The 16910-nt window shown below is 48.7% G+C and overlaps 1 pseudogene across 1 annotated transcript; it reads right to left on the reverse strand.

The window, feature by feature from the left end:
• Positions 1–7431: 7431 nt before the first annotated feature.
• Positions 7432–16677, reverse strand: Krt74 (keratin 74; annotated as a pseudogene). Its single transcript, NR_033444.1, has 9 exons — positions 16242–16677; positions 15412–15567; positions 14600–14660; positions 14048–14143; positions 13673–13837; positions 12002–12127; positions 9754–9974; positions 8295–8329; positions 7432–7724 (listed from the first exon to the last, which is right to left on the reverse strand). The product of NR_033444.1 is annotated as a keratin 74 (transcript).
• Positions 16678–16910: the final 233 nt, after the last annotated feature.

Consider the following 16910-nt stretch of genomic DNA (forward strand, 5'->3'; position numbering starts at 1 on the left):
TCTTTGCATCTGTGCTTCTGAGTGTGGCAACAATCAGTTGACACGTTTGTTTGTGTTCCATGGTTTTGTTTGGTGCATCTGCTGTCCCTTTGCAGAGGTCTTGGGCCAATAAGCCTCTTGAGAGAAAATCTCTAGGACAGACTTGAGCCCATGAGACTGCAGTTTCGGGGTTGGAGAAGGAAATGAGCAAAGATGTGACCTTGAGAAACTAAGAGCACACAGGCAGCCTGCAGGAGAGGCTTGGATTCTAAGCACACAGGCAGCCTGCAGGAGAGGCTTGGATTCTAAGCACACAGGCAGCCTGCAGGAGAGGCTTGGATTCTAAGCACACAGGCAGCCTGCAGGAGAGGCTTGGATTCTAAGCACACAGGCAGCCTGCAGGAGAGGCTTGGATTCCAATCCTTTAAGGGAGGAAGCATTGAATTGACCGTTCTAAGAAGTCAGGGAACCATATCCAGAGGTTAGGATGGCCCCCTGGTTGAGGGCTAGGGCCACCCACCCATCTCCAAAATTTTAACCCAGAATTGCTCCTGTCTAAAGGAAATACAGGGACAAAGAGTAGAGCAGAGATTAATGGAAAGGCCACCCAGAGAGTGTTCCCACCTAGGGATCCATCCATATGCAGACACCAAACCTAGACACTATTGCAGATGCCAAGAAGTGCTTGCTGACAGGAGCCTGATACCACTGTCTCCTGAGAGGCTCTGCCAGATCCTGGCCAATACAGATGCAGAGGCTTGCAGCCAACTATCAGGCTGAGCACAGGGACCCCAATGGAAGAGTTGGGAAAGGACTGAAGGAGCTGAAGGGGCCTTATCTAGCACCAATGGGAGGGGAGACCCTTGGTCCCATGAAGGCTTGATGCCCCAGTGTAGAGGAATGCTAGGGTGGAGAGGCAGGAGTGGGTGGATGGGTGGCGGAGCACCCTCATAGAAGCAGGATAAGGGGGGATGGGATAGGGGGTTTGCAGAGGGGAAACCAGGAAAAGGGGATGATATTTGAAATGTAGTTACATAAAATAAATCAGGGAAGCCGCCCAGGATGGTGAGACACAGGTCATTTGTGAGGAAATGAGGCCACTGAGTAGGCTGAAGTGATTGTGAGGAGAGGGAAACCTTGGGCAGAGAAGTTCCAGAACCCAAGCTGTGTGTAAGACAGGGAGCTACTGAAGACTGTTGAGTCTGAAGAAACCTAAACTGAACATCTGAGGCAAAATCTGTTCCTCTGTGGGTAGAATTGGGAGTGGGAGAGGTGAGAGGCACCAGGAGAGGGCCGGGTAGTTTTCTGAGCAAAGTAATTATCTCCAAGATTAGAGAAAATGAGCTGGGCTATTTGAATGACATCAGCTCATGTCCTTGCAGGCGTCCCCGGCTGATGGAGAAGGTCATGAGTGTGCTGTCTGTGAATTCCCCAAACAGGGTCTCCTTGCAGGCTTGCATGGCCTCAGGTAGGCAGTGCCCTCAGCCTGAGTCAGCTGGACTGACTGCAGTCCCTAGGTGCTCAGCAGGTTTAGTACTTAAAAGGCCAAAGGTGAGCTCACCCCCAAGGAGCTGGGCATAAAGGACAGGGACATGTACTGAACGCAGCTCTGCTCCCACCCAGCCACAGTGCGGGTTTTGCTTTGTGAGATGTCATTCGGGCCAGTTCTGTCCCCTGTCACCTCCAACCAGGATACTTCCCTTGGGCATGGTTGAGCATCTCTTCTTTACCTGCTGACTCCACACTTCTGGCATAGTGTGTGGACTTGGGACTCTTAAGCATCCATGTCATAGTCTCTCCTGAGCCACTCATGACCTATGTAACAGTGGGTAGGGCTTCTACCTTCTCTACATCCCTAATGAGGAGACACCAACATCCGTTCCACCTACTCCCCAAGGTGGATGGAAGAAGATACCCTGTAAATAGTAATAAGGAAGGTGACCGTGACTGGGCTAGCTAACACTTAGTCAGGGTTCATCGTGCCAGCCGTGGTTCTAAGCACCTCACATATATTAATTCATCTAATCCTCACAACAGCCCTGAAGGCTGGCACTATTATTATCCCTGCTTCTTAAGGGAGACATTAATGCCAAAGGAAATTTGGCAATTTCCATGAGGTGGCACAGAGGTGAGGAACTGCACCATAGCTTGGCTGCTGGTAGAGTGGCCATAGCCTGTGACCTGGGCCTCTCATAGCCTGGCTTTCTGTGCACACACTCAACTCTCACCTCCCAGAGCCTCTGGTTTCTGCTTCTTCTTGTCTGTCTAACTCTTGACCAGTAGTGGTAAGTAAATACCAAGTTGTTTGGATCCTGTCCCTCTGTCCCAGAGTGCTTCTGTCTCTAACTCCAAAGTATTCTTGCTCAATGATAGCCCACAAACGGAGGCCATGACTCCAGCTGCTGACAGGGTGAGGTAGTCATTCACGACTTCCACCCAACCCCGAGACTATGGAAGCAGGAGAGGGCTGAGAGGATGGTCCCTTCCCAAATGACTCAGTCAGCATTTGTCAAGCTGCCTCTCTATGCCAGGCATCTACCATACAGTGATAAAGGAAGACAGCCTGCCTTAGAGGACTTCTCGGCCCAGTAAAGCTTGATCTCTTCTGCTGAATCCTGAATGGAGAGAAGCAAGATTCTATCTTAAATACCTGATCTAAAAGGTTAGGAAGGTAACTCCAGTGGTCAAAGTGCTTACCATAAAAATGTGAGCAACGGAGCTCAGATGCTGAGCACCTGCATAGAAACCAGGCCTGGTGGGAGATGCCTGCAATTCTAGCACTGGGAGGCACAGATAGGAGGATCCCAGGGGCTCGCTGGCCAATCAGAGTAGCTAAATCTGGCTGATGAGCTCCAAGTTCAAGGAGAGAACCTATAGATAGGTAGATGATAGATAGATAGATAGATAGATAGATAGATAGATAGATAGATAGATAGATAGATAGATAGATATAGAGTGGAGAGCAATAGACAAAGATATCTGAAGTTGAACCATAGCCTACCTATATACACAGATACACATGTGAACACGTACACAGGTGTGGACACACACACACACACACACACACACACACACACATCCTGATCCAAGCTCCAGGGCAGGGGCCACAGTTCTGGCTGAGAAAGATGTGTTGTAATTTGTCAGCTTCCATTGCTTTAGCTCGCCAAGGCAAACACAGGCACTGGGCTACCAGCTGTCCACCATGCCAAGCTTGAGACCCAGGTAGCTAGTTACATAATCAGATGACCAGGTAAGAAAACCTACAGCTGCCTCATTGTGTGGAAGCCAGTGTCCCAGTTATTTATCTCTCGGCCATCACAGATGAGTTTGCCCTGCTCAAAGCCAGCTGAATAGAGAGTATGTTGTCCCTGTGTTCTATTAGCCCTGGACAGTTCCCCTTGCCATACCATTTGATGAATCATGGAAGGACTGGGAATTTAAGTCTAGGGATACCGTTTTTATGGCCTCTTTAGTTTAACACTCTCACATTCAATTTTAGTTTTATTGAAATGAAATTTATAGACCATAAAACTAACCACTTTAGTGAACAGTTAAGTGACATTTCTATGTTCCCAGTGGTATAGACAACCAGATCTGCCTAGTTCCAAAACATTTCATCACCCCAAAGAAAGCCCTGCATCTATTGCCACCAATCTGCTATTCCCCCTGTTTCTGAATATTTGGATTTCCTAATCTGGATACTTTCTATGAATAGGTCATGCAATGGGGAAAACTCTCTCTCTCTCTCCCTCTCTCTCTCTCTTTCTCTCTCTCTCTCTCTCTCCCTCTCCCTCTCCCTCTCCCTCTCCTTCTCTCTGAGTCTCTCTCTGTCTCGGACTATCTCTGTCCCTTTCTCTGTCTCTCTGTGTGTCTCAGTCTGTATTTATGTCTCTCTGTATCTCACTGTGTCTCTGTCTCTGCCTGTTTCTGTCCCTATCTCTGTCTGTCTGTCTCTGTCTGTGTTTCTGTCTGTGTGTATGTCTCTCTTTGTCTCACTGTGTCTCTGTCTGTGTGTCTTTCTGTCTGTGTCTCTCTCTGTTTGTCTCTGTCCCTCTGTCTGTCTCTGCCTGTCTGTTTCTGTCTCTGTCCCTCTCTCTGTCTATGTCTGCCTCTCTCTCTCTCTCTCTCTTATTTAGCATGACTTTCCCCAGGAGTCACTCACATTGTAACAAATAATGCTACAGCATTTCTTTTCACGGATTAAAAAAAGACAGTCATTGTTTACGTAAGTACTTTACCCCAGTTTTCTATTCACTCACTGACAGATGTTTGGGCTGTTTTGTATAGTACAGTTCTGAGCATCTATGTTACATGTACTGTTGGAATATCTGATTTCAGTTCTTTTGCCTGTATTTCTAGGAGTGGACTTACTGGCACATGATAATCCTTATATTTATTTTATTATGTTGTATGTATGTGTACTTGTGTGTATGTATGTGTACCACATACATGCCTAGTGCCTACTGACATCAGAAGAAGGCACGGGATCCCCTAGAATGGGAGATGATTGAGAACCACCATGTGTGGGGAGTAGGAACCAAACCTGCATCTTCTGCAAGGGTCCCAAGTGCTCTTAACTGCTGAGCCAACAATCCATTCCCACCAGGACCATACAAAGATTCTAACCTTAGTAGCACCGGGCTTAGTAGCACATACCCTTAAGCCCAGTACTTGGGAGGCAGAAGCAAGTGGATCTTTAAGACCATGAGGCCAGCCTGGTCTACAGAGTGAGCTCCAGGCCAAACGGGGCTACACAATGAAATCCTATCTCAAAACAAAACCAAAAGCACAAAAATTTCAGCTTCTCTTCATCCTCACCAGTATCTGTTATTTCCCTCTCTATATTAATGTTTTTAATATTAAATTGTCTTATAAGATATAAATTGTGGGTTTGGTCCCCCTTTTCATAAAGTCTAATTATGTTGAACATACTTTCATGTGTTCATTGACCATACATATACTTTCTTTAGGTGAAAATCCACTAATGTCCTTTGCACACTTCTATTTTTTAAAAAATATATCAATTTTAATTGTGGGAAGGGTTGTGCATGTGGATGCAGATGTACGAAGAAGCCAGGGATGTTGGTCTCCCTCTGGAGCTGGAATTACAGGTGGTTGTGAACCACCTGATGTGCACACTGGAAATTGAATTTGGGTCTCCTGGAAGAGCAGGCAGTGCTCTTAACTGCTGAACCATCTCTCTGGCCCCTTTGCACCTTTCTTAACTAGGCTGTCCTTGTCCTGTGAAGTTGCAGGAGTTCCTTTCATAATCTGGATACTAGACCCTTACAAGAAAAATGATTTATAAATACTTTTCTCCTTTTGCAGATTGCATTTTCCTTTAATCTCTCACCCCCTCACATTTTTATTCCTTGAGAGAGGGTCTGACTGTGTAGCCTTAAACTCACAATCCTCTTGCCTCCGCCCCTGAGATTCAGAGATTACATCGTACACACCACACCCGTGCTTAGCTCTCCACATTTTCTTAATAATGTGAATTGTGTAGCAGTTTACTGTGTGCTAAAGAGCTCCCTCCTGAAAGGAGGAGGAACACTTATAAAACTCATAAAATTTATCAGACCCAGAAAGCACAGAAAATTCCAGCAGTCACAAGGCCACCCGAAGTTCTAACAGTAGTAAGCCATCACCAAGGAGACAGTGTCCTCGGGGGCTGACTACAAGCTCGGCAGAAGCCCCGGAAGCATGGCTTTCCTGGTTCGTCACCTGTGCTGGCATGAGCTTTTGGTGACTCAGCTGCCTTTGAGTTAACCATGCTCCTGTACATAGCTCCTCTTCCAAACTCCGGCTTGTAAGCCCCTATAAGCACCTGCCCCCACCTCTGTTCACTAAGTTAGATAGACCTGGACGGAATCACTTCTTTGGCCTGTCCTCAGAGCCCTATCTGCCGTGAGATGTGTGTTCCTGTCTCCCCAGGAAAATCCCCTTAACTTGGCTTAAAGTCTTAGACAATTCTGACCATAGTGGTTCATGCCTGTAATCTCAAGGCTGGAGGAAGGAAGAGTCTGATCAATTCAAGACCAGCCTGGGCTAAGGCCAGCCTGGGCTACAGAGGCCTTGTCTCAAACAAAATGAAATAAAGCAAAGGAACGTCTTTTGATTCTTTTTAAACTTCCACGAACACCAGTAGTTTCTCTATTTTGTCTCATCTGATCCTGGTCCCAGAGTTACACAAATTTTTCCCTTTCATTTTCTTCCAGGAGCTTTACGGTTTTAGCTGTTGTATTTGTGTGTCGCACACATGTGGTTTGCTCTTGTAGATGATGTGAGAGACACAAGTGCATTCATTGCTTTGTGTTTCTGCCTCTTCCTGCAGCCTGAAGAGACTTCCTGAGCTTCCCGTGGCTTGGCCTCCAGCCACCCAGGAGGGCTGTGAAGGTGGGTCCCATTGTCCTCAGTGGAACATTCTGAGAGAATGACAGACTGACAGACGTGCACCTCTGTCTGATCCTGCTCAAAGGTGGTTTATTGTGCACACAGTAGAAATTTAGACTCCTTAGGTCACACAAGGGAGGGATAGGATGGTGCCATTCTTAAGACTATTCACACAGTAACTCATGACTTACAGGATAGGACCATGCAGAGTCAAGGCTAAGTGCACCTGCTGGATTCAGCTCTCAGTAGTAGCACTAGAGTCATAAGGTCCTGGAGATCAGAGCCCCAGGGAGAGGAGCAAGAACCGAACACAGCCACAGTCCTCACGAAAGCCATTGTCACCTGTTGCCCCATCGAGGACTTTGACTTTGACGTGCCTTCCTGTGGTGACGATCGTCACATACCAGCGAAACATGAAATCTGCTGTCTGCCAGGCCCGAGCTGGCTCATGGGTGTGTGACAAGGGCTAGTTCACCCAGGCTAAGAAGCAGCTTTCCTCTGTGTCCCAATGATGTGACTTGTGCGTTCCCTGCAGGATTAAGTGAGAATCTGGGGCAACACATACAGGGTTCCTGACAACCTGCCTCGTAATAGGTGCTCGGCAGGTGAAAGTAGCTATTATTTCTAATAAAGGTGGTGGTACAGGTGGTAAGCAGCCCTGTTCTCTTCCACACAGCTCTGTGAATAGGAGCTCACGGGGGGGACCTGCAAACATGTACACTTTCTCCTCAACAATCTACAATGGCCTCACTAATGGGACAGAGAAAGGCTGTCAAAAATCCCACTCCTTCTAAGAAGGCCAGAAAATCTAGACAATTGAGAACATGACTTCAATGCCCCCCTTTTCTCTCCATCACTGTCCTCTTCCCTCTCTGGATTATCATATCCTCCTTAGCTCAAGAAGTCAATGGGGGCTTGTGCTTCTTAAGCCTCCTGCTGCCTGAAGGTACAAAAAGTCAGAAGCCTGCATGGGACCCACCAACATGGGAAGACTGACCGTGTCAATCAGAACTTAGTAGAGAGTGGGTAGTAAAGTGTACTAGAAGCAGTCCTAAAACCCAGGGGTGGAGGTTTCAAGTGTCACAGGCATCTCTGGGCAGTAGCAAAGGCATTCTTTCTCCAGACACTGAGGTGAGTGGAGTGGTGGGCTGATCAAGTGGTCTTCCTGGCCAGGGTACCAGCAGCAGCAGCGCTCTCGTCCTGAGCATCCCTGGGGTCTACACTTGATCCTCTAGTCTTGGACTGGCTGTTTCGAGGGGTGCTGGGGCTACCAACTGCATTGCCAGCCTCAGAGTCAGAGATCATGGAGCTTGGATGATAACCACAGGACCCACAACTGCTGCTGATGACAGCTGTGGACAAATAGACCAAAGCAGGTGTCTGTCAGCAAGTGACAGCCATGGCAACTGCCATCTCAAAGGAGGCCCTAATCCTACGACCATCCTCAGAAGTCAATATACATAAACAATGCAGTGATTGATACCTTGGTATGTGCTGCACTGTATGGGGACCGTACAGAATAGACATGCTGCCTGCTGTCTGAGATATCCTGGAAAGCGGCCATTCCCAAGCCATTCTCTAGAGAGCAGTACCCCAGGGGATGGACAGCAAAAGAGACAGATAAGAATTTTAATCACTCTTTCCTGGGGACAAAGGTGGGAAATGTTGCTCTGGTGCTGATAACTTTCCCAGGACAGCAGAAACTTCTAGGTGTAGTAAGATTATGGTTGATAGTACATCTCTGTATCCCAGGGACCCTGGCTTCCTGCATCTCTGTAGCCCAAGACCCCTGGCCTCAAGCATTTGCTGTATCCCAGGGCCCCTGGCCTGGAGCATCACTGTATCCCAGGGCCACTGGCTTCCTGCATCTCTATCCCAGGGTTCCTGGCTTCCTCAACCCAACCCATCTCTAGGATACTCACAGACACTCACAGAAGATGGGTTCTCACCAGACATCCTGTAATACAGAAAGTTAAAAGATAAGACCACTCAGGAGGCTGAGACAGAAGGATCACCATGAGTTTGAGGCCAGCCTGGACTATAGAGAAAGACTCTGTTTCTTTCTTTGGTCAACATGTGAAGACTCACACCTCCATCCTATAGACAGCATGGTCTACTGGGACCATATTGCTAGCATGCATCAATCTGTCTGTCCTCACAGCTCCATTTGTTTTTTTTTTTTTTTCCATTTTTTATTAGGTATTTAGCTCATTTACATTTCCAATGCTATACCAAAAATCCCCCATAGCCACCCACCCCCACTCCCCTACCCACCCACTCCCCTTTTTTGGCCCTGGCGTTCCCCTGTACTGGGGCATATAAAGTTTGCGTGTCCAATGGGCCTCTCTTTCCAGTGATGGCCGCCTAGGCCATCTTTTGATACATATGCAGCTAGAGTCAAGAGCTCCGGGGTACTGGTTAGTTCATAATGTTGTTCCACCTATAGGGTTGCAGATCCCTTTAGCTTCTTGGGTACTTTCTCTAGCTCCTTCATTGGGGGCCATGTGATCCATCCAATAGCCGACTGTGAGCATCCACTTCTATGTTTGCTAGGCCCAGGCATACTCTGACAAGAGACAGCTATATCAGGGTCCTTTCAGCATAATCTTGCTAGTGTATGCAATGGTGTCAGCATTTGGAAGCTGATTATGGGATGGATCCCCGGATATGGCAGTCTCTACATGGCCCATCTTTTTATCTCAGCTCCAAACTTTGTCTCTGTACCTCCTTCCAAGGGTGTTTTGTTCCCACTTCTAAGGAGGGGCATAGTGTCCACACTTCAGTCTTCATTTTTCTTGAGTTTCATGTGTTTAGGAAATTGTATCTTATATCTTGGATATCCTAGGTTTTGGGCTAATATCCACTTATCAGTGAGTACATATTGTGTGAGTTCCTTTGTGAATGTGTTACCTCACTCAGGATGATGCCCTCCAGGTCCATCCATTTGGCTAGGAATTTCATAAATTCATTCTTTTTAATAGCTGAGTAGTACTCCATTGTGTAGATGTACCACATTTTCTGTATCCATTCCTCTGTTGAGGGGCATCTGGGTTCCTTCCAGCTTCTGGCTATTATAAATAAGGCTGCTATGAACATAGTGGAGCATGTGTCCTTCTTACCAGTTGGGGCATCTTCTGGATATATGCCCAGGAGAGGTATTGCTGGATCCTCCGGTAGTACTATATCCAGTTTTCTCACAGCTCCATTTGTATCACAACATAGTCACCTGGCCTCTGACATCACCTGGCAACCCACCGCTGCCCTCTCTCACGGTATTGCCAGCAAGGCTGTGCTCATCTTCCTGCTCCCAAATGTTTTCTCTGCCTGAGAAACTACAGCTGTTCCTCCCTTGGCACAGTGGTGTTGCCCTCCAGGCCTCACCTGTTCTCCTCGCCCTCCAGTAGCTTCCTGTAGGTAGCGATCTCCACGTCCAGTGACAGCTTCAGGCCCATGAGCTCCTGGTATTCACACAGCATCCGAGCCAGCTCCTCCTTGGCCTGCTGCAGGGCACCCTCCAGCTCATCCAGCTTGGCCCAGGCATCCTTGAGGGCACTGTCCCCTCTCTGCTCAGCATCAGCGATGGCCATCTCCAGATTGGAACACTGGGGAATAAAGAACAGAGACTGTCAAGACATAAAATATGATCTAGATCATACCAGTCATGCTTGTTGATATTATTAGCTTGGTAGAATCGCCTAGGAGGCAAGGCTCCGGTTGTGCCTATGAGGAATTATCTTGATTTGGTTGGTTCAAGTGGGAAGACCCATCCTAAGTGTGGGCGGTACCATTCCCTAGGCTTTGGTCCCAGACCACCTCTGAAAGAAGAAAGCTAACCTAGCTCAAGTGTCATCATCCTCTGTCTCCTAACTGTAGATGTAACTAGGCAGCCTGTCATGATAGACTCTCACGGCAACCCAAAGTTCTTTCTCCCTTGAGTTACTTCTGTTGGGTATTTGATCAAGACTGTGGTAGAGTAACAGAGTAGCCTTGTTATACAGATGAGACCCAGGGTGTAGGAAAGGAGCTACAGAGCCAGGGCCAGAACCTAGTCTGCATTCTCCATTGTAGAAAAATGTTTAGGGTTGTGGGCTAGGAGACAGCTGAGAAGGTAAAAGCCACACTGCTTGAGGACCTGCGTCCAGGTCCCTGAAACACAGATAAAAAAAAAAAAAAAACTAGATTTGACCACGTACCCACATGCAACCCTAGCACTGTGGTGGGGAAATGGAAAAAGAGTATCATTGGGGTTTGCTGACAGCCAGCTTAGCTACAAGTTCAGTGAGACAATACAAAGCTGACAGATCAGGCTCCCAGTGTCCTCCTCTGGCCTCTGTACACATACAGGTGTGGACACCTGTACACATGTGTATGTGCATGTGTGTATATGTGTGTGTATACACCACACTCACGCATATACATGCACACATATTTTTCAAAAATAAGGAAAACAGGGTGTTACGGTGGGACCCCTGGGAGTGGCTGCAAGCTGGGATTGCAGGAAGAAATGTCAGTATATCAACATTGTCTAAAGCCTAAAGTCAAAGCTGTTCTGGGTAACAGGATCCTGCCTACCAGATCCAGCAGAATGACTCCTGAGATGCCAGCCACACCACCCCCAGGGATCAGACAGCAAGTCTAGGCACTGTCACATTCAGGTTTTTGCTATGGAAAACCTTTGTGTCTCTTGTACCAAGATAGTATGGCTGGAGCCCTCCTGCACTCAGCTTTATCTAGACTCCCTGCCTGCTCCCATGCTTTAATTCAATAGACAAGGCAGTCCTCTTTTAAAATAGCCTAACTTACAGCCCTGGATGATGGACTCTGAGGAAGCCCCCAAGGCTGCTACAATTCAAGGGCTAACAGGAAGGTGTTTCTGATGGAGTCTGTAAGCCAGCCAACCATAGAGTCTTACAGGTGTTCCTGTGCCCCACTCCTCCATGTCACATGAGGTCCTGGGGATGCAGAAAGAAGTATCTGTAATAATCCATTGTTAACTGTGTTGACATGGTTCCTCAGAGAGTCCCTGAGAGGAATACACACACACACACACACACACACACACACACACACACACACACACACACACACACACTGACAACATTTAAGAATTGCTGTCTTTAGGTGAGACTAGTACAAATAAGAGTCCTGTGGCCCAGATGGGAGAATCCAGAGACTTCACTTGCTGTTACACTCTTCCACTGGGGCCCTGCCCCAGAACGAGGAAAGGAATGCAGCAGGGGCACAGAGAGGCCTGTCTTGTCCCTTGCACTGGACACTTAGGAGAAGGCCTGGTCTCAGAGGGGCACACACAAAAGGCACAGGACAGATGTGTTGGACACAGAAATAACTGAGCACAAGGGTACCTGAAACACTCGCTCTAATCCTGCCCTGGTAATGAAGAGCTGGGGGGAGCGGGGCGGGGAGGGTAGGTCTCTGCTCCTTTCCTACTTGGCTACCTAATGGGCATCATGGGTAAGCCAGAGATAGATGGTGTCTTCCCCATTCTGATACAAGGTGAGAAAGAGGCCTGGGACACCCCAGAAGGGGACCTGCTTCTCCCCCTAGGACCGCCCAGAGTTTCCACCACACACGTAGAACTTTGTCAGTTGTTCTCAGGTTTGCTGCCCACCTGCTTCTTCACGTTAGCAATGTCACAGCGGATCCTCTGGATAAGCCGGTCCAGCTCCAACATCTCACTCCTGATGTGTTTCAGGCTGTCCCCATAGCAGCCAGCCGCCAGCTGCAGCTCCTGGATCTAGTGTCCCAGAGGCAGGAAGATGGTGAAGAGACAAGGCACAGAGTGACTCAGGGGGAGCACACCTATCCCGGGGTGCTTGAGGTGAGCCTCAAGTGGAGGCAGTGAAGCTGGAACTCAGGTGCCCTTCCAGCTCTGACCAAGAAAACCCCCTGACCCCATCATAGGCAGAACCTTCATGTGGCCCTCCACCTTGGCTTGTTTCCCTTCCTGAGTCTTCCGGGGTAGACAGGATGTAGTTCCCACTCATAAGCACTCTCTGATATGAGCATTCTGACCCTGTCCTTGTTCATCATCCTGTATTCAGAGAGGTGTCTTCTAGAGATCCCACTTGGCTCTGGCACTGACATTGGATGCAGCTATGAGTGAGGCAGCCCAGCTCTTTGGAGGCTCACGCTCTCCCTCAACACTTTCCCAGCGCAGGGGAGAGGGGAAGGAAGTCTGAGGACAGGTGTGTCTTTAGAAGAGGTTACAAGTGGGACTGGGGTAGGGTATTGTGTCCAGCACTTCAGGTGGGGCATTATGTCCAGCACTTCAGGTGGGGTACTGTGTCCAGCACTTCAGGTGGGGTACTGTGTCCAGCACTTCAGGTGGGGTACTGTGTCCAGCACTTCATGATGTACTTTAGGATGGAGAAAGTGTCATGCTTGTGGACAAAGAACAAGGGACAGGAGGGATAGTGACATAGAACTACAGCTACCATCCTTTCTTGGTGGTACTATAGTTTAAATTGGGACTGTTCCCCCTAAGTCCCATGTATTACTAGCTTGGGCTCCAGCTTGCCACTAATAAATGGTAAGTCCTAGTAAAAAGTTTAAGTTACTGGGAACAAGCCCTTGAAGGAGATCTTGGGACCTGAGGCACCCAACCACTCTCTCCTTTCTTCTCTGTTCCCTGGATGCTGGGAATTGAGCTGCCCCCTCTGGCATGAGCTCTCACCATGATGTACTGCTCTCCCCCAAGACCAAGAATCTGCAGATGGAAACCTCTGCAACCAAGGACCAAACAAACCTCCCCACTCACCAACTGGTTTCAACCTCCCCACTCATCAGCTGCTTTTTTTCTCACCATTTTGTTTCAGAAATAGAAAGTTGACACATCTGGGCTTTCATGACTGTGAAGACAGGGCTTAGAGAAGGATTGCCCAAAGTGTCTTACCTCACTATCTAACCTATCACTCAGAACGCTCTTAGAATTCCAACTTGCTGACGGGGAGGAGAGGTTTCCAACTCGCCATGCATAGCAAAAGGGAGCTCGTGGTTTTCCCTTCTCTTCCCACCTGGCTCCAGCTTGTATCCTCCATCCCTGTGTCACGTACCCCCATCCCTGTAAATGCATTTGTGTTAGAAGGGGAACACTATGCCTCCTGAAGGACTCGCTGTCCCTCTCCATTGGATTTGCCCATCCATACTAGTTTGATAGCCCCGCTGAGAACACCTTTTGGGTAGATTGCCACTGGTCCTTGGCTGCAACCAGCTCTTACTCAATATTTCTATGATCTTTCCCAAGAAGGAGAGAGGTTTCCCCTCCCCCACCAGCCCCCACCTTGGTCTGGTACAACATCTCAGCTTCAGCCTTGCTCTTGAGCGCGATGTCCTCGTAGTGGGCACGGACTTCAGCAATGATGCCGGCCAGGTCCAGATCTCGATTGTTGTCCATGGACAGGATGACAGAGGTCTCACTAGCATGAGTCTGGAGCTGGGAAATCTCCTGGATTGTGGATGGAAACAGGATCAGTGCCCCCAGATCCTCTCCTCTCCTCCATCAGGCTTCTGTGATCTCGGACAGAGTTGGTCACACTTGTCTGTGCAAGAGTCTTTATCTGATGTGGTATTAAGTCCCACCCACACCCACTGATGTCCCTTTGGGAAGCTATCAACTGGATTGAGGCAGAACAGTGGGGGAAAGACGTGTCCTCACTTCATCGTACAGACACTTGAGAAATTTGATGTCTTTGTCCAGAGAGTCCACCTTGTCTTGAAGTTCCACCTTGACTGTGTAGGCTGCATCTGCGTCCTGCCAAGAGGCCCCATGACATCATCAACACATCCATCTCTCATCCCACCAATCACCCTGCTTCTGCTGCTGCCCTGTCCTGAAGGCATCTGACTTGCCCAGTCACTTCACATCAGTTTTTCTCTGACTGATCCTTTGGGAACAGAGGAAGGGAACGGGGACCAGTCTTCCTTTGTTTCACCTGCAGAGGTGTTTGCTTTTCCTCAAGCCACACAGGAAGATGGAGCTGAGCCACATTCCTTCCAATGTCCCCACGAGGATTCTCTCCTGTCCCTTCCTATCCAGTTCCTGGCTGTGTGCCCTTCCTCTCTAACTTGCTAGAAGCTATAACTCTGGTCCCAACTGAATTCAGCCCTTAGACCCTCTCCAGGTGTCCTGGACAGAACAGTCCTGAACAGAGCTGCTTAGGATACAGGCACAGGAGAGACCAGAGCCCATGGGTGCTTCTGGTCTCACCTTCTTAAGCAGCACAAACTCGTTCTCTGCAGCTGTACGTTGGGTAATCTCAACCTCGTATCTGTGGGAGAAGAGAGAGATGGCAGAGGTTCTTTCTGTCAGGTAACCTCCTTTTTCTACTAATGGGGCAAGCCCTGTAGCTGCTGGGATCTCTGGGTATCATGATTTGAGTGTTAAATGTACCCTACAGACTCACATGTTTGAACACTTGGTCCCCAGCACATGGTACTGTTTTGAAGGTTGTGGAAGTTTCTAATATTGACTGGTATCTGACTGTCTGCCATATGGCTGTGGAGTTAAAGCTTGACCTATTTCTAGCCTCAGCTCTCTCTGCCCTTTGGTTGGTAGCATGAAACAAGCCACTGCCACAAGGTTGCCATTACCATGGAGCTACCAGCTGCTGTGTCTCCCCTGCCAAGAAAAATAGTATCCCCTCAAACCACGAGCCAAGGTAAACTTCTCTTTCCTTACATTGTTTCCTGTCAGGCATTGGTAACAGTAACCAGAAACGTAACTGATTTGCCAGAAGTGAGTGCTGACAGGCTCCTGGTATAAGTAAGAAGTCCTTGGGTCCCCTCATTATATCCCAGGAAAATACCCAAATGCCTACACAGAGTCCCTAACCAGCCACTAAGCATCCAGAGGGCCGGTGAGCCCAGAAACTCCTACCTGTCACAGGGTGGGGACCTCCCGCATAGCCAGAGACCACATGAGCTGACCTCCTGACCCAGGAACCTTTGCTGGCCTGGTCCCCTCTTCTTGTAGTCCTCCACCACATCCCTCATCTTCCTCAGGTCTGGGTCCAGCCGTACCCTTTCCCCAGACAGCATCTCTAGCTGTTTGCGAAGGTTGCTGATGTGGGCTTCATAAACAGGCTCCAGGTTCCTCCTGCAGTTACTCAGGTCCAGCTGCTGCAGCAGCTCCCACTTGGTCTGCAGCACCTGGTTCTGCTGCTCCAAGAAGCGCACCTGGAACCCAAACCCATAGCCACCTGGAACCACACAGATATTGTGCCCCATAGACGTACACCATTGGCTTCCCAAAAGAAGGGGAGTTTTGTAAAACTCCCTATGGGTTGAGCCCTGACTGCCCACCCTCAGATATCATTAACAAATTCTCTTTCCCCAGGGATCATTAACAAGTGCTCCTTCCTGGTCTTCTGAATTCCCAGTCGCTTCACACTTACCTGGGAAGCAGCATCCTAGTTTCTTCTGTGGCCTGACCCTGGACCCAGGAGATATTCTCCCTTGCATCTAACTGTGCTGTGAACCCTGCCTTCTGGATTGTGCTTGATTCTCAGCTGTTTGTGTTCTTTAAAAAAAAACCTAAAGATGCCCTCCACTATTAGACTTTCAGGAACTCAACACTTCCCTCAAAAAAAAAAAAAAAAAAAAAAAAAACTACCTCTATCCAGTTTCCTGCCTTCTCTCTAAGATTCCCCAAGGAGACAACCTTCATTTGTTCCTCCCCCTGATTCTGGGCTGCTTGTAACTCTATTCTCTTCCCCTTGAGAAGAGGGATCCCACCCAGGCCCTGTCCATCCATCCATCCATCCATCCATCCATCCATCCATCCATCCATATTGCACAGGAAACAGGAGAACTGCTCTTGCTATGACATCATGTCTTCCTGTAAGACTTACCTTGTCAATGAAGGAGGCGAACTTGTCGTTCAGAGCCTTGATCTGCTCCCGCTCCTGTGCACGCACTTTCTGGATCTCAGGGTCCAGCTCCACATTCAAGGGAGCCAGGAGGCTCTTGTTGACTGTGACCTGGTAGATGCCCCCAGACAGACACACAGATGGACAATTGGCCCCCAGGGCCATGCTGCCAAACATGCTGTTGGCAAAGCCACTCCCTCGACCCCCACCATACCCATATCCAAAGCTGTGCCTTGTGCCCCGAGCACTGCCACCTGCCACATTGTAGGAAGTATGCTGATTCCCTCCAAGACTGTAGAGGCTCCTGCTGCTGAGGCCAGTCCTGTGGCCAGCTGTGTGGCAAGAAGCCATGCTGCCCATGGGTTCCTTGACACCACTGCAGAAAGCACACTGAAGTTGCCCTTGTCACTGCATGACCTGAAGTTCAGTTGCCAACTCATGGTAGAGCAGATAGAGCGTGCTGGAGCTGAAGAAAGACTGGGGCATAGGAGGGCTGCCTCCTTTTATCCCCACCAAGCCCAGGGCACCGGAAAAGGGCGTCTCTCCACTATCTCCTTCCCCTTCAGAAGGACTGGAGCAATTTGCAGAGCATAGATCTCCAAGCCTTTGAGCAACAGAGCCCTTTTAATAGAAAGTGGAATATGCTGCCTT

Source organism: Mus musculus, chromosome 15, assembly GCF_000001635.26.
Source record: "Mus musculus strain C57BL/6J chromosome 15, GRCm38.p6 C57BL/6J".
Lineage (NCBI taxonomy): Eukaryota > Metazoa > Chordata > Mammalia > Rodentia > Muridae > Mus > Mus musculus.